Here is a 19,184-nt window from a genome sequence, read left to right on the forward strand (position 1 = left end):
TGTTCTTAGGACACATTCAACTTGACAGAGAACAATACGGACAGCGTCCTCAGGACACCCCCTACGAACACTCCCCGGACACCGCGAGTGTTCTTAGAAGCCTCTTCAGAACACCACCATCTTGTTTATTTGCAAACATTTCAGTACACCGCGAGTGTTCTTAGGACACATTCAACTTGACAGAGAACAATACGGACAGCGTCCTCAGGACACCCCCTACGAACACTCCCTGGACACCGCGAGTGTTCTTAGAAGCATCTTCAGAACACCCCCATTTTGTTTATTTGCGAACATTTCAGGACACCGCGAGTGTTCTTAGGACACATTCAACTTGACAGAAAAATACGGACAGCGTCCTCAGGACACCCCCCTACGAACACTCCCCGGACACCTCGAGTGTTCTTCGAAGCGTCTTCAGAACACCCCCATTTTGTTTATTTGTGAACATTTCAGGACACCGCGAGTGTTCTTAGAACACATTAATCTTCACAGAGAACAATACGGACAGCGTCCTCAGAACACCCCCTACAAACATTTCAGGACACCGGGAGTGTTCTCAAAAACGTCTTCAGAACACCCCCATTTTGTTTATTTGCGAACATTTCAGGACACCGCGCGTGTTCTTAGAACACATTCAACTTGACAGAGAACAATACGGACAGCGTCTTCAGGACACCACCTACGAACACTCCCCGGACACCGCAAGTGTTCTTAGAACAGTTTCACTTTGCTTGCGAACAAAACGGACACATATTGACTCCTTAGAACACCCCCTAGTCAGTTTATTTAGAACATTTCAGAACACCTGTGATGGCCGCAAACAAATCGAACACAAAAAGAACATCTCATACACTCCCACCCTCCCCAAACACTCCTACACACCAACACACTCTACAAAATACACATTTTGAACAAAGTTTCACCGCGCTGTCCGGGGACGTCCGCGAATCCAAGATGGCGGGCGCTACCGAAAAATCTGACGCGCTTCATGCTCCACGCCGTCCAATCAGCGAACACTTTGCATGTCTGCGAACATCACGCAAGACGATTGGCCAATCAGGACACTTTCCGCAGAGCGAACAGGGAAGTGTATCCGCAAACCGAACACAGATATCACTTATTTCTTTTTTTACCTACTTTTTGGTCATTTTTTAAAAAAGTACTGGACGGATTTTCACCAAATTTGCAAAAGCACGCTTTCGGGACCAAGCCGCTGCTCCTGGTCCAAATTTGGTGGAAATCCGTCCAGCGGTTTGGGCTGTAGGCGCGAGTAAAAAAAATGTCCCATTCACTCTATGGAGAGTGAGTATAATGTATACAAATATGAGCATATAGAGGGAAGGTAGAGTAATAAAAATAAAACTATGAGAAAGTGCTGATAACCATAATGATTATCTTCATGCACAGAAAGGATTGCTCTCTTTCAAGCCTGTATCTTCCGCTATGTATATGTTTCATATGATGTGACTGGACCCTAAGTCTACAAATATAGTACCTTTTCAATTTTTACTTCCTGACTGTTACTGAAGAAAACTATGTGGCTTCGATATGTAAGTAAAGGATAAAAAGGGAGAGCCAGCCATGTGATGTCATCAGTGATGTCATCAATGACATTTGTGATGTCATCTTTGATGTCCTGGGTGTTAGTGTTAGCAGTGCACGGTGGCGCGAGTTATGGTTGCTTATGTTACCATAACTGCCGAATTTCAGGGGTTTTTCAGTTTTACTTTGAGCCATAACGTCCCTTTAACAAAGTTTTTTCACTGAATTTCATAGGTTTTTAGTAGCACAACTTAACCATAATATCCCTGACTTCATATACATGTAACATAGATTATACTAACCCCCTCGTAGTAATTTTCATGTCCGCGGACACATCGAAAATCTGAGCGTGGTGAATGTAAATTTAAATAGTGTGCCCCATTTCCCCTTTGAAGTTGGCTCTGAAAAGAGCTGTTTTTTTTGTTTTTTTTTTACAGATGCTTGACAGACACCTGTTATTTTGTATTTTTTTTCTTGTTTTTATTTCTTACTTTACTCCTAAAATCTTCACATAACCTTCTCCAAAGCAACCCTTACATTCCAAAATAGAAAGGCATTTCCCGTAAAAGATAAAGAAATGCCATCTTCTTTAAAATTAACAGCATTACTGGCATCAATATTCTCATTGTTACAGAAGAACATACCAGCTCTAAGCATGAAGGCACACATGCCTCGGTTGATGATACACCTAGCAAAAAACGGAACTATTGTCCCATATTGCCCTAGGTAGTAATCCAGAAAAAAATACTTTTGCATTTGGAAGGATCTTCATTACTGCTTGAACCAAGCGTTCCAAATCAGCTAACAAAGTAGGGGCACTGACGTTGCCCAAATGGAAAGCACCATAGTGCAAAACTACCACATGCGGACTGTTCATCGTGGCCATATCCTCCCAAACTTGTACAATTCCCTGTACATTGCAATCAGGCACACTGCTCCACACCACCTCCAAAAGTTCTTTGCAACATGCCTGCATTCAGCGTACTGCTGTAAACCATGCACAAACATATCTCCGAGCACCAACATCCTGACTTTCTCCACTTCTGCCATCTTCACCACACACAGTCTCTTTCAACACAAATCCACAACCTCGACATCTGATTGGCTGATCCGTACAGTCTTCTTTCCATGTTGGATTTCCTGGAAAAACCCGGATGTAGCATGCCCTGTCCACGAACAGCCGCGGTGTCCGCGGAGGGCGTCCACTTTACTCTCTGTGCCATTCCCTCATTGCATACAGCTAAGAAATCACACAATACGAATAACATCCTCAGAACAACCACATTTTGTGATTTTTCGAACATTTCAGGACAATTATTATTTCATTATTCAACATATTAACATTACACATATTATACTTTCATCTTGTACTCTGCACACAATGCTATGTTTCTCCATTAGTAGCTCAGTATACTAGATAGAATCCCATAATACAATGCTATTTATATCAATGCATCGTTCAAAGCACTAATAACGGTATGATATTTATTGCAATATCCTTGACACTTTTTTCAAAACATTATAATAAAAATCCCTAGTACACAAATTCCATGAAAAGTACATACACACGTGATGTCATCAGTGATTTCATCAATGACATTTGTGATGTCATCTTTGATGTCCTGGGTGTTAGTCTTAGCAGTGCACAGTGGTGGCGCCAGTTATTTTTCAAAGCTTACCATAACTTGCGATTTTCAGGGGTCTTTCGGCTGTACTTAGAACCATAACGTCCTTTAAACAAACTTTTTTTAATATCACGCAAACAATATACAAACATGGCGTGCAAAAACCAACTTCTACAGATGGCTTTACACAGAATGTTGCAAAGTAAGACTTTATGCTCGTTCACAGTGAAGGTCAGCTGCTTCCACAACTTCTACAGATGGCTTTACACAGAATGTTGCAAAGTAAGAATTTATGCTCGTTCACAGTGAAGGTCAGCTGCTTCCATTTTTTTCTCGGGCCCCGGAGAGGCTCACGAAGCGGACTATAAGGTTGTATTGTGTTGTGACCTTGACAGACAGAGATTGTGATGAAAGACTTCTCTTGAAGGAGTGTTGCTAAAATGTAAGAGAAGATAAAGATGAAATTTCTGAAACGAAACCACTTTTATATATTATATCACTATGCGAAAGATCGTTCGCACATGCAGAGTCGTATTTTGGGACTGCACCACTCGTAGACAATGGAAATTGCAATTGTACTGTAAGTAACCCTTTAGATTACTTTATACCAAATATAATTACAATAGCGTAGCATTAAAGACCGCTCAAGTTGAACTTGTTCATTGAAAGTGGCATAATGTTTTCTACCGTGCACTATCACCGCCGAATTGATCCCCTGTCGTTTAGAGGGCTCTGAAAAAGGCAGACGACACAGGGTGGGTTAATAAAAATAATTTAACCGGTCTATAGGCGGTCAAGCGCTCTACTCGCTGTGCCACTTCACTGTAGCCTGTCAAGTGGCACAGCGCTCGCTTTGACATCCGTGCACAGCTTGCTAACGCAAGTTTGAATCCCGGCAAGGCCAAACTCAGCCTTTCATCCTTCCGTGGTCGATAAATGAGCACCACACACCGTGGTTAATAATAAGCACCGCTTAGACACCTCACGGTTCTTAGCGCTATATGAATGGGAAAATATTATTATTTTATTATTAACATACTCTGTTGCACTATCTTCGATAGCAAATATTTTTACGCCCTAATAAATAAAATGATGATTTTTAATGAAGATCGGCTGGTGAGACTAATTTATGTTTTTTAAAACAGGTATGTGGCTCCATTTTGCCTATGTCACGATTTACAGACTCCAGCGGATGGGGTCTTCAACTGCCAGGTAGTATATTTAGGATTTAATATCAGATCGTTTCCCTCTAAGGGGTACGTAGAGGGTATCATGGAGGGTAAGCTTTCTCAACTTGGGAGTCAAATTAAAAAAACTGAACTCTAAGTACTGTACATTTTCTCTATCTCCATTGATTAAATACTACTTTAGTAAAGTGATCCTGAGTTTGACGAATGGAATAGATGTTAATCCAGCGATTAATAAAATAATTTGGGACAGGCTCGAGGGCTTATTGTGGAAACATGTTCTAACCCTACCCAATCCTTCCCTAACACTACTCTGAGATATGATTTGGGCCTGCTGTCGCTCCAATCATATATTGAGTGGAGAATATTGTCAGTTTTCAGAATAATCAGGGACCCACAAGTTAATTCATTGTATTATATGATAGGTTATTTATAACACGCTTAATACCCAGAAGTTTCTTAGCGCGGATGCAGGGTTCAAGCCTGTGGTGCTCTGTGTTGTCTTGCTTCCAAGGCGAGCATGTTGCCCCTGAGCTATGCTTCCGAGTATGAGGGTCTGAAAAAGAGATATTAAAAAACGAGAACCCCTTCCTAACCGGACTGATTAATTATCTCTCAGAAATGTTGATCTTTTGCGAAAGAGACGCTAATAACTTGATGAACAATCCCATGCGGGTAAAAAAGCATTTGAAAAGAAATGATTGGATAAAAGCAATTGATAATATGAAGTCAAAAAAATTATCTAATTCCAACCAAGCATATGCTAAGCCTCAGGGCATTTTGCCTGCCTATCTAACATGCTTTCGTAATGCTAGAAGTCGCAATGACTTCCTGAGATTTAGGCTCAATCTTTCACCTATGAGGGAAATCCTCCACTCCAGACATAAAGATATGTATACTGACAATAAATGCCAATGGTTTGATTTAGGACACTAAGACATATTATGATAGTGTGTCCAGGTACTCTCATGCAGAGGGTATCTAAGTTCTTGAGATTTGTGGTTAGGGAGGGATGGACGGAGATGCAAGATTTTGGGGATCTTCTTCGTTCAGGGCATGAAAGTCTTTTGACTGCAGAAGTAATACCATTTATGCACAACTCAGCACTTTTAAAATGAAATGAAAATAAAGTGATTTTCTGTATCTATCTGCACTGAAATCCTTTGATTGTATGTTTGTGGAATTTGTTTTTAAATGTAAATACTGGAATTGTTATTAACTGTATATTTATTATCTTTTTGTATGTGTGTGAAAAGTCGAATAGAATTGGCTGAAACACAATAAAAAAAAATATGTGGTTTTAGTCATATCTATGGTCTGCAACTTATAGCTCACTTGTCCCTCAGGGACACTGCTTACTGAAGCAAGGGTACCAGCACGTGTTAAGCCTACATAGAGACTTCTAAAGGCACATGCCTGCTTTCCTTATATCGTTTCGTTACGTCAAAGAGTTTTGAAGCTTGTGTTTCCGTGCACACTGGGGGAATTGGATGTATTCCCCAACAGAGTAGTAAAGGATTGTGACAAATGACTGTACTGAAGGAGTTGAACTGTGATTAACACGAAGGAGGACTGTGGCAGATGAGGACTGTGATGTGATGCGCATTGTAAGAATTAATGATCCCATCTGAATTCCTTCTTCCTCTTGCTTGTTGAGAATTACTACTGCATTTGCCTAAAAGGTAAACAAGTAGGTTGCATTTGGCAATGGAAAATAAGCTGTGATCAGAAAGTGGGCGAAACTCTAAAATATCAAAATATGTGTTCTTTGGATGATTTCTTCTTCAGTAAGTGCTTCATTTTGTTAGAAAAGATTAACCATTCTCTTTCTTGGTCCCCTTAATCAATTCCAGACTGGACTACTCCAATACACTTGTGGCAGGGATCCCCAAACTTCAACTGCCTCATCGCCAATCAGCACAGAATACCAGAGTTCAGTAGATGTTCAAACTCCCTAAATCCCAATTCCTACGGACATTCCTTACACTGGTTCCCAGTTCACTGAAGAATCCAGTTCAGGTGAATATGTCTTTTGCATAAATGGCTTCAAGATCTGCCATCTAGACACCTCATATCTAGAAATGTGTTGTTGATGTTTCTCTGTCTTAGTACCTTGTCTTAGTACCTTTTCTATGGAACACCTTCCAGTGCAGCAGACAAGCATTCCTTTCCTGCTCTCATTCAGGAAGTTGCAGTTCACTCTTAAAGGTGCACCTTGGCTGCATTATAAAAATGGTTTACAATCAAATCATGATGCAGAAGGCCTATGAGGAAGCAGAAAACAGTGATGATGGACTGTGGTGAAGGAGAAACACTGTAACAAAGGACTGTGATGAAGGACCGTGATGAAGGAGAAAGGCTATGATGAAGAACAATTGTGATGAAGGAGAAGGAATTCAACAAAGTAGTGATGAAGGGAAATGACTATGCCAAAAAACATATGAAGGACAAGGACCATAACGAATGAGAAGGTCTATGGTGAGGAAGGAGGTGAAGTACTATAAAAACATACAAGGATATGGATAATGAAGGATGTCTGTGATGAAAGAGGTGGAAGAGTAGTTGTGATGAAAGGCAGAAATGACGGTGAAAACGTGATGAAAGACTAGATCTATAAGAAGGTGTACTGTGATGAACAAGTATGGTGAAGGACGTTGATGGAGCATAAGGACAGTGATGAAGAGGAGTGATTATGAAGAAGGACTGTGTAGATGAAGATGACTGTGATGAAAGAGAAGGAATATGAAGAAGAAGACCTATGATGAAGGAGAATGAATATGGTGAAAGAAGATTTTGAAGAAGGATGACTGCGACAAAAGACACAGGGCCTCATTACACGGTAGGCGGTAAACCATGGTGCTATTAGCACCATGGTTTCCGCCAGTATCATACCGGTACCACCATGGAGAAATGGGTAATTACCACCCTATTCCAAGGTTGGTGGGGCGGTAATTCCCCCTTTCTCCATGGCCCTTCCCCATTCCCATGTTTGCCCCATAGGGCTCAATGGGAATGGGGAAGGGGCTAATTACGTTACCGCAAAGTGCGGTACCGTAATTAGCACCAAGGTCCCTTTGTGGGTCCCAACTTTATCGGCTGGTCTACACCAGCTGTTAAGGTCGGGTCCCGCAAAGGGACCTCGTAGTAAGGCAGTAAGGGTTTACCGGTACCGGTGCCCTTACCGGTACCGTAAACCCTTACCGCCTACCGTGTAATGAGGCCCAAAGACTGTGGTGAAGGGGGTTGTGAAGGACAACAGTGAATGGGGATGGACTTTGATAATGAAGAAGTGATGTGATAAAGGAGCTGGACTGAAATGGAGTAAAAGATTATGATGAAGCAGGGCAGTGATAAAGGAGAAGTATTGTGCTAAAGGACTATGTCAAAGTAGTAGGAATGTGATGAAGAAGAAGGACTGTGACTAAGAAAGAACATAACAAAGGAGGAGTGGGATGAACGAGAAGGACAGTGGCAAAGGAGAAGGGCTATGATGAAGGCAAATACCTATGATAAAGAAAAGGATGAATGATGAAGGGGAACATCCTTTAACAAAGGTGGACTAGGATGATGCGGAAGGACTGGGGTAAAGCATTATGATGACAGAGAATGATTGTGATGAAGGAGAAGGACATTGATGAATGACTTCAATGAAGGAGGGGGCTTTGATAAAGGACAGGAACTGTGATTAAGGAGAAGGACAATGCCAAAGGAGAGGAACGCTGATGATGGAGAAGTACAATGACAAATGAGGATTGTGATGAAGAAGGACTGTTGCAAAAAAGAAAGACAGTGAGAAAGTAGAAAGACTATGACAAAAGATATGATCAATGAAGGAGAGGTGTGAAGGAGAGGCCCCACATAGAACTGAACATGTTGGAAGCGGCTATTACGATTGTTATGCTCAGAGGAAACAGTGCAGCTTGACATGCTCTTCCACACTCTCTACGTCCATACGCTGCTCACGGCTCAAAATCCATGCATCGCAGGCTTACATTGCCTGACTTGGAGTTCCCCATTGCTCTGGGAAAAGGGACAGTGCTGGATTTGTTGCAGAAACATCACCAACTGGCAGGATTATGACACAGTGAGTTGCGAGAGCTGTGTGAGGGCTGACGGCTGAGGGTGAGTGCTTTGTGTGTTGAAGGCTCTCACTACTTCACTGCTGCCGAGTCGTGTGTAGTCTTGTCTGCAGTGTGATAGTGGAGTGCACAGCTGCCGGACATAGGTGACAAAGCAAAATATAAGTCCAACCCAAGATGGTAGAGCTTGGAGTTTGACATTTGGAGTTTTGGAGTGTGGAAGGCTAGACAGAGGTTGGCGTATAGGGTTTTTGCTCTTTGTTCTTTGTTCCCTGCTCCTGGATCTCAGTGAGTGTAAGCAGCACCCTGTGAGAACAAAACAGGAAAACAGGAAAAGGCAAGATGGGAAGAAAAATAATTAAAATGCAGTAATGCAAAAACAAGTAATACGCTCACTATAACGCATGTATTCCCTTGCTCCTGTTTAACTCCCTTTAATCTCCTAAATCTGTCACTCTAAAACACTCTAAACAATTAAACCATAAATCATATAGATTATTCCCAAAATATCTTCCTAAACAGCTCTTGTCCCTCAGCTCTGTACCGGGTATATTAGGAAAATTGAGTTCGTAGCAGATAGGTACAAGATCATGACTGGCACTAAATCAAGACCCAAGAATAACCAGCATGGTGCTAAAACTCAGAGTACGGAAGACCATCACGAAAAAGGGAGGAACATCAACCTCACAACAGGGCAAGCACCCCATGCAAGCAACGATTGATTGGGTGTCAAGAAGCAAAAAGGTTACAAACATTGTTCATTGCCAGAACAACGGGGGGTCTGACGTGGGGATTGTTTTGGGTGTGATGGGGGATAACGCCCTCGCCACAATTCCAAAAGGGTCTATCGTGGTTAAAGCTGCTACTAATGTAATTTGCAAAGCCCAAACACAAGTTCATGCACTGTTGCGCTAAAGGTGGCAGTCCAGCCCCTGAAGAAGGGGCTGTGATGGTGATTTATGAAAATGGTGAATCACACAGTCCAAATAGTACACCCTCTGAAGCGGGCCCATTAATAACAACTTTTGAGACCTCTGTAATTCCAGTTGTAGACACACAACATGTAGTGTCTGGCCTGATATAACACCAATGGCCTGAATGCAGATCTGTCGAAACAATCCAGCAAATACTTTGGCAAATAAACTGGCAAATGGGCCAGCATGACAGCATGGTAACAGGACACTGCAGTTGTGGCAGTGACAGATGGCCCTTGTCCAACAGGTCAGCCCTGGCAGCATTGGAGTGCTCAAGTGACGGCTATTACACAGAGAACTGTTTGAACTGTCCAAGCAGGGCACCTGTGAACACATTGGAGAAAGTGGAATGTCAAACCCAAAGCGGGTTCCAGAGCATCTAAGAGAAGGAAACTGATATGGGTCAAGGACACGGATGATTTGGGGATCAGCATAGCCATTGAGTCTGCATCAATTTTGGCTAACAACTTGCCTGGCCATCTGGATGACAAAATGAGGAAGACAAGACGGTAAGAAGAATGCAGAAGAGAAAACATCTGAAAGAAGTTCTGCCCATTCCCATGATCATTAGGAATCCATTAGGTGCTCATGTCGCAAGCCCATATCCAGCAGACAGAGTGAGATGTACACCATTGGGGCATCCATTGCCAGGGCAACCCGGTGTCCAGCTACCCGGTACAAAGTGCATAGATGATATTTCTGCCCTCCCAATCAAGAACATAGCACAGGAATCCTTAAGCCCAATTGGATTGTCTTGTCACCTTGCATCCCAGAATGTAACGCCCATGGACGCCCATGATCCCAGCATAATGTTTGGAGGCGTTCCCCCGGATGGACCAACTATGAGCAGAAACATGGACTCTCCAATGCATACCTAGAGCTGAAAGATGTATACAGACAGCTCTTGGACTCATCTTAGACTCATCTGAAAGGGATGCTAAAACATTGGATACATGCCTAGGAGTCATCAGCACCATGGCAAAATGCATGATAACAATGGAGGAGAACATTCTGTTCCCAGGTGGGAGCAAACAAGGCATCACGATTGTGACGAACACCAACCCAAGGGCCCCACTGGTAAAGCTAGGAACCAGGTTGTGGTTTCATCAATACCGTCACCAGAGGAAGGACTCGTTCGAACCAAAGGGATGAAAGAATAAATACAAGACTACTCACAGAGCCCATACTCTCAAATCAAAAGGAGAAAAGAAAGCACAATGCCTCACAGGAGACCAGAACAATAGGAGGACGCAATAACATAGTAACTGGGCAGCAAGCAGGGTCTGCAAGAAATGGCTCAAGGTTAGCACAAGAGCATTGGTGACAGTGCTATCAGAGGCACTGGGTGTGAGCGATATCTCATTCTACTTATTAGACTATGTTCTGCAAGGGGTGTAATGTTCGCTTTTGCTTTGAGAATCCAAATTTTCACATGTGCATATAGATTGCTGAAATGCACTAGCCATGATGGGGATAAAGGTGTTGAAGACACAAAGGCAGCCCTATGCCATTGACATTACTCATGGTACTCTTCGCATAAAGAAAGGAGGCACTTGAGAAGAGTGACAACAATTGACCAAATGTGTAGGGGGGAAGAACAGAAAGGATATCAAGTTAATACTAGCTGTCTAATCACAGACCTGACAAGATCTGAGCTAGAGCAGAGACTCGGGCAGGGTGTACCTGCGAATTATGAAGTATCTAAACAGGCAGGAGAGAACGTTTATGGATTTGTGACACAGATCCCACCACAAACCAGCTTTAGGGGAGCAGGGGCCCAAAGAGAAGAGGGTGAAGAAGGTTGAGAAACTGGGTTTGCATGAGGACAACATATATGCTGGACAACATATGTGCTGCTATCAATGGGCATCCCAACAAGACCCTTGCTCCTCGACAGAATGTAGTAATATGACTCATACTACACCTACCCAAAGACTCACACACCACCACAACCCTCTAGTAGCATTGGCTACCAACTCCACAGGGAGTAACATTTAAAGCACTGAGCCGCACATACCAGGCTATCTCCCTCAAAGCCCCAGCCTACCTTCACAATAAACGAAAACTCATTCCCAATACAAACATCAGACAAGCTAGCCAACATTTCCAACACATTGCACTCTGCAACACACAAAAAGAAGCCTTCACGATATTGGTACCCAGAGACTGGGACGCCTTGTCACCTGACATCTGGTCCACACCTTACACCATCACCTTCCATCAAAAGCCTAAAAAAACATTGTTTTCCACAACTAATCAGCCCTTCATCACAGCCCTCCATTATCGTTTGTCACAGTCCCCTTTTTTATTATTCTCCTTCACCACTGCCTCTCCTTCATCATATTGTTCATTACAATCACCCGTCATAATCACAGTCCTCCTTCATCACTGTTCTTCTTCAATCAAATCACTTTATTTCGGCAAATTGCCATAAAAGAATAAAACACATATGGATACACTATAACGCTCCAACGAGACTAGATCCCAGAATATCCTACCATCATTAGACCTAGCTGCTTGCACCAAATTGACCCATGCCTCCCTATCCAGCTCTCGCTTGAGGTCCACTACCACCTGCTTGTAATTTGCTCTGGCTAGTCTGGTCAGGTTTCAATCAGTTTTTTTCCCTTTTTAGTTCAGCTAGCAATAATCATTTTGCCTGCTTACAGTTATTGTTAAACCAAGAGGCCTGTTTTTTGCGAGCATTTTTAGTCACCTGCATCTAAGACCCTGCGGTCAGCTTCCTACATGGCTGTTCAATCTCCCAGCACATTATGTCCCTCACAAAGTTCCACCATCTCCTCTAGTAAGGAAGCATACAGAATGACTATAAATATTCTGCAGCAGTTTGGCATTGTTATCAGGGTGCCACCTTATAGTGCGCTTGTTGCCCTCCAGTACATTTGATCCAAGGTTCTGGATGATGTTATTCTCCTGCAGTTTATCAATCATGAGTTCCAACACCAGAGAATGACTATCACTCAACTCATCCTCCATTACTTGAAACTTATTGATCATGTTCCAAAAACGTATTCAGAGGCAGCAGTTTGTCAATGGTAGTGCTTCCATTGGTACCCTTGAAGGTTGCTTTTCCCAGTCTGTCACCTTTGGCCCGGCTATTGATTGTTCTCAACCCCCATTCATACAAGGACAATGTTAGCCTGAGCCCATCCCAGCACGTTCTGCGATCCATCATTTCTGGATCTTAGACTAAACATAGGTGGTCCTCTCTGTCATCTAATAGATGTGGTGGGGGCTGCTGACACATTTTACGTTTACCCCGCCAACACGATCATATGTGTGCCCTGATCCAAGCCACCAATGTGATCATTGAAAAGTTGCTTGCGTTGGGTTAGGCACTGCCGCTTATTGGATTTATGTGGGATGTTGTAAAAGTTAACCAAGACTATACTCATGCTAGTGTCCAGGCTAGTCTTTACCACCTGCGAGCAATGATAATCTGTACTTAAGTCAACATGATCACCTTTGTACTGGGGTTTAACAAACCCGTATGTTCTTTGATGCTAGAATCTGGAATGATTGGGAGACATCCAGGTACAAACTGTCTTGTGCCCATGTCTCCTGTAGGAGAACAAATTCAAACTGCTGCATCAGAACTCTATGTCTTCCCTTTTAAACTTTAGCTTAGTTTATGCTATATTCCATGATAATAAAGAAACAGTGGTAGCACCTTTCGTTAGGTCCCACCACTGTATAGCTGGTTGGTTCAATATAAATATGTGGGCTCTTACATCCTTACCTGGAAGCTCTTCCTCCAGATGTGAAGGTATTCCATTTTAGATGTGTTCAGCTTGAGGAAGCGAGTGGTCATCCATATGATGGTGGAGAGACAGTTTTTTGAGGTTGTCAGGTTGTTTGAAGGAGGAGATTCGGACTAATATTGTGCAAGGGATTCGACGTATAGGTTGAAGAGAAGGTGACATAGGGACAGCCTTGTGGTACTCTACATTTTACTGGGGTGGGGATTGATCATTAGAGGGGCATGGATGCAAATTGTATCCTGTCAGTGAGTAAGGAGTTAAACCAGTTGGGAATAATGACTGAGAGCTTCATGCTTAGGGGTAGAATGCTTAGGAGGATGGTGTAGTTGAAAGTCTCTATACTTCTAGAGTGGTCAAGGAGGAGTAAAAGGGCTGTGTGCCTTTTGTAAGTGATTTTGTGGAGGTTTTCCAGAATGTGATAGCAGTCTCTGTTCTGTATCCAGCAAACTTGATTGCCAGGGTGGAAACCTGATTGGAAGGGAATGAGAAATAGTTTGAGGTGATGTACTGTTTGAGTTGGCTTGTGACAGTGTGTTCCAATATTCTGGCGATGTATGGCAGATCTATGATGCAACATTATTTCTCAGGGAGTGTGGGGTCGATGGATGATTTCTTGAGGAGGGGGAGATTGGATATTTTTGGAGTGTGGAGAGGATGGTGCCATGGGAGAGGCTGGAGTTGATGATTTTGCCAGTGTGAAGCCATGGTGTCGAGGTATGATGAAGGAGTGTGATGAAAGAAAAACTCTGGGATGACGATTGTGACAAAGGACTCTGATGAAGGATGAGAACTATGTTGAAGGACTGTGGCAAAGGAGAAGGACTGTGATGGAGAATAACTAGAATGAAGGAGATGTACTATGATGAAAGAGGATTACTATGATGAAGGATAAAGGGTACACTGAAGGAAGAACTGTGATGAGGGGGAGGAAGGAGAGTATAATAAAGACGATGGTGAAGGAGAATTGTGATGAAGTAGAAGGACAGACTGACAATGAAGAAAGTCTGTATGTAATTAAGCACTGTGAAGTAGGACAGTGACAAAAGAGAAGTCACAAAGCAGGACTGTAATGAAGAAAGACTGTGATGAAACAAAGACTGTGACAAAGGAAAGACTGAAAAAAGAGGAGGACTATAATGATGGAGGACTATGACAAAGAAGGAAGGACTTTGATTAAGGACTGAGAGAAGGAGATGGACTGTAACTAATAACAAATGAAGGAGAAGGACATTGATGAAGGACTATGCATCCAATAAGCCTGCATGTAAACACAATAGACAGGAAACATTGAGCTGAATTACGCATATCTTTTAAAAATGAGTAACTCTAATCAATCCCCAGGTTCTGCAACTAAGGTAGTAATCTTGCCTTCTTCAGTAGCAAACATGATTCTGTCCACTTATTAGTTGGTCAATTTGGAACACTGTTATTGCGAGTCATTGAAAAACCATTTCAATCTCTTAAATGCATAACTCTTAATTCAATTAAAACAAACAACTTCTAGGTTTCCTGACCTGCTATTAATGCAGCGGACAGCGTCTCTTCTCAGAAGCAACAGTTGCTCAGATGCTCATGTGTCACGACCTACAATAACAGTGTTCCAAACTGACCCTGTAACAAGTCGACAAAATTTGAGGCAGAAGCCTGATGAAAATAGTGCAAAGTGTACTGTAGAGATTTAATTCGAAATTATATGCCTTTTTAAATGTACTATGACACTATATTATTTAAAAAACTTTCTCGGGTAGAACATATCCTAAACAACTCTATGTTTTATTGGGTTCCTTCGCTACACTTGGCTGTGTGTGCCAATCTGAGGAAATATATTTAAGGCCTCCTTCCGAGTTTGGCAGAGCAGCAAAAAAGTGGTGGTAATTCCATTATCATGACTTTTTTGGTGCTAATGGAATTATCGCCATTTTACCACTCTGACAAATCCCAACTTTGGTGATGAAGTGGAGGATTTACCTTCAGAATCATGTTGGAGGTAATTCTACCAATTTAAAGAACTTAAATTGGCAGAATTATTACAGTAGAATGATTGCTGCAGTAATTCGACAAAAAAAAACATGGAGTCATATGGCCCTCCCTACCAGCAATTTAAATCCCATGGTAAACCCCCGGGACCAGGTGGTGGTAACTGTAATTGATTTTGGCAGTAATTTGGAAGATTTAACACAAAATTACCACTCAGTGAGGTCTTTAGTCTCCTCCACTGAAAATATTCACCAAATGTGACTGGCCCTGGATCTTGAAATGTACTATTTTTGTGTGTGGTACCCTAGAAAGCAATTGTAAACTGTATGGCTTTTTACTCAACTTTCTCAAAAATGGTGATTTAAAATTTCAAACGTTCTTGAAGGAAAACCCCCTCATGCCCAAAATTCCCCAAAATTATGTTTGGCTGAGAAGCACTAAAGGCTCTGCGTAATCCCCTCATATACCCTGTAATAAATATGCTGTGCAGCCTTTTTCCATGGTATTAGATCTGCCTCAGTGAGCTATAAAACGGAGGAGCTGACTCTGTCTGGAACGAGAAACCCAAAATCCAGAGCAAGGTCTGGGAGCCATGACATGGAGTGTGAAAGAACGCTGAGGACAACGTCACCAAGGCTGGACAGCTTTGGTAGGATTTGCAGGGTTCGGGTTGTAAGGCAATCCAGGCAGTCGGGAACAACTAATTTACTGAACAGTGCACCTGAATGCTGCGCTGCACATGGTGACTGGCTACTGAGATAGCTAGAGGCTAAAGAGGCTACTGGTTCTCAAGTCAAAACTATTAAAGAGACTGGATAATCAGATGGCCTCATTACTTATCTCTTTGGATCAATCTGCGGCCTTCGACTTCGTTGATCACACTATTTTGGCTGATAGGTTGAAGTCTGTTGCAAATTTTTCCCTGGCAGCCATCAAATGGATGCTATAGTTTAACAGAGCCAGTAGAGTCTGTGCAGATGATGCTATGGCGCCTTCTATATCTGTGCTTTTTGGAGTCCCGCAGGGGGCTTGTTTATCACCATTTATCTATAATATCTTCATGGCCCCATTTTTTGCACATCTTGCACAGGAAGGGGTTCTTTTCTCCAGTTATCCGGATGACACGCAATGTGTCATCCCGCTCATAGGGCATCATGGACTGGATGAAATAGAATAAACAGAATATTTGCCATAATTGAGTGCTGGATGATGCAGAAGAATCTGGCACTAAATTGTGGCAAAACAGAACTTATGGTGGTGGTTTCAGTGGGCATTCTTGCCAAATTAGACCCAGCCTATAAACACTTTCAGTTGGGTGATGTGGAAATCCCCACACTCCCAAAAGTGAAAAATCTGAGGCGCTGTGTTGGATCAGTCATTGAATACGAAAGCTTATGTAGGCTGTACTGTTGCGCCAGCATCATACTACATTAAGTTACTAGCCCATTTGAGACCTTATATTTCTCAAAACAATGCAAAAGCAATCACACAAGCAATAATAGGTTCCAAAATAGATTATTGCTGTAGCCTTTTGGTGGGGGACAGTAAAGCAACCATTAACAGACTTCAAGTGGTGCAAAATGTAGCAGTGAGAGTGGTTATAGGACTCTCATCCCGCTCTCATATAACGGAGAACGTCGGGCATTACACTGGCTTCCAGTGGAGGCTCGAATTAACTTTAGGTTGCTGGTCATTACCTGTAAGTGTCGAATGGGGACCATGCCCTCCTACTTACAAAAGCATATAATGGTAAAACCCAGTTACAGAAATGTAAGATCCAGCAACCTAAACCTTCTATTTCTGCCCAGATGTAAAACAAAGAAAGTCCAGGCAGCAGCGTTCTTTTGTATCGGACTGACACTGTGGAACGCCTTGCCATTTTCTCTGAGAAGCTCCCTGTCCCTGAGCACTTTTAAAAAAGAGCTCAAGACCTTGCTATTCTATTAGACGTTTTTCCTTGGACCTTTGGTCTTGGTGGAGATCTCCATCACCTGCCTATACTAGAACTTGAATGTTTTATGTTTAGTCTGTTGTCTGTGCCCTCATACCTACGGGTTTATGGCTGTGCACTACAAATGGAATAAAGTAAAAGTAAAATGAGATGGTAACTGCAGGAAATCTAACAATCAGATGTGGACCGGCATAAGCGATGGCCGGGCTGAGAGCACATGACAGTCGGGCTGGCCCTCACTGATCGCAGACAGTGCTTAGAGGTCATTTCCTCACACTCTGCTCAGGATCAAAGCTACAGCAAAGATCTCTGTTCAGCTGGACGAGACATGGAGCTTGCTTACATCAGAAAGGGGATGGTGGAGGCATGTAATGGTGACCCTCAAGAATTCTATTATCTATAAAGTGATTGAGGTAATTGCCACGTCTTGTCTTTGTGATTCCTACCATATACCTGTGTCTTGTACATATTGGCTCTTTTCATACTGGAAAGTTTTTTGGCCTAAAAGTGTACCATAATGAAGGACAAACAACAGAATCAAAGCCTGCAAAGTAAAATGGTGGTGTAATCCTCAGCACCGGCCCCTCAATGGCCACCTCAAGTCCAAGACCAATTCAGAACTGAATCTCACCCTCTATGCAAGACCTGGTGCTGGCTATAAGCGACTCCATATCTTCAATGAAAAATAAAATGGACTCCCTAGGTTTCGATGTAGGCTAACTCTACCAAGACCTCCTCAAGGTGTCTAGCCATATGGATGATGAGAAAACTAGGGTGTCTTATGTTGAAAACACCCTAAACATGGTACATAATCAGCTATGAGACTCACTGAACCGTACCAAGATGCTGGAGGAGAAAGCTTAAGAGGCAGAGGGGAGATCCAGATGGAAACATTTTCATGTAGTTGGCCTCCCCAAAAGATTTGTAGGACTCTCCATGGAACTGTTCCTGGAATCATGGTTTACAAAACTGGTTGGGTCCATGAGTGTCTCACACTGTTTTTTCAATCGAATTGGCACAGCCATGGCTATGGTGGATAAAATCCTCAACTATCGTGACAAGGACACGATCTTGCAGGTAGCCCAACACCATGGGTCTCTGGACTGGCAAGGCACCAAGGTGGTGATACAGTATGTTACAGAATACAAGGCAATCATTTGATGCTATCAAAAGAAAACTGCTTTCAATGGACATAACATATGCTTTATACTATCCAGCCAACCTTAAAATATTCCATAGTGGCCGACCCTTATAGTTCACCGATCCAGGAGAGGCCAGGAAGTGTCAGAAACTTCAGCATGAATGCCGCCCAGAGCACCAATGCGGGAAGGGACGGTCTCAGGGAGAGAGGGATCTGTGGCCCGACACAAATGATCAGACACCAGAACATAGGATGATGCAGAGGAGCAACAAAGTAGCATATCACCTGAGTGACGCACGAAACAACCATATCGCTGTATCGCTTGAATGATGTTAATGTTAAAGGGTCTTTTACAGTGCACAGTTACCACTTGCTTGGTCTCTTGGTGCTCTGCCAGATTTGCAATGCAAGGAGGATTGCAGGGATTGTTAGTGGGGTTGAGCAGGAGAAGAGCAGCAGAGCTGTGATGTGCTGTCTGCAGCTTCAGTTCAGAGAAACTGGTCACTGAGCATAGGTGTGTTTTCAGTTGGTAGCCGTCATGTGATGTTGAGGTATGATTGTGTATTGTTGGGAAAGGGACAGCCCTGCGCCACACCCCTAGGTGCTTTAGAGTGAGGGGAGATGCATTTGAAGCACTATAATGGGCCAGGGGGTAGGTGAGATGGTGAAAGGAATGCCTTCCCGCTTAACAGGACCCCCTTCACTGTAACCAAATATAGTCTAACTACATAGTACAGTACAAAACGCGAACAGCATTGCTAATTTGCATAGATATTAGTAGCCATGGGTAGAAGGGAAGGCCTGCCCGGTTAATATGGCATTCCATGCACTGGGCCCAAATTCGTAAAACCAGAGAAATCCCCAGCCATGCCCGAGCGCCCATGAGGATAGTCCACATCCCCAACTGCCACAATGCCTATTAACTG

This window comes from Ambystoma mexicanum, chromosome 2p (assembly GCF_040938575.1).
Source record: "Ambystoma mexicanum isolate Mex_15411 chromosome 2p, UKY_AmexF1_1, whole genome shotgun sequence".
Taxonomy (NCBI): Eukaryota; Metazoa; Chordata; class Amphibia; order Caudata; family Ambystomatidae; genus Ambystoma; species Ambystoma mexicanum.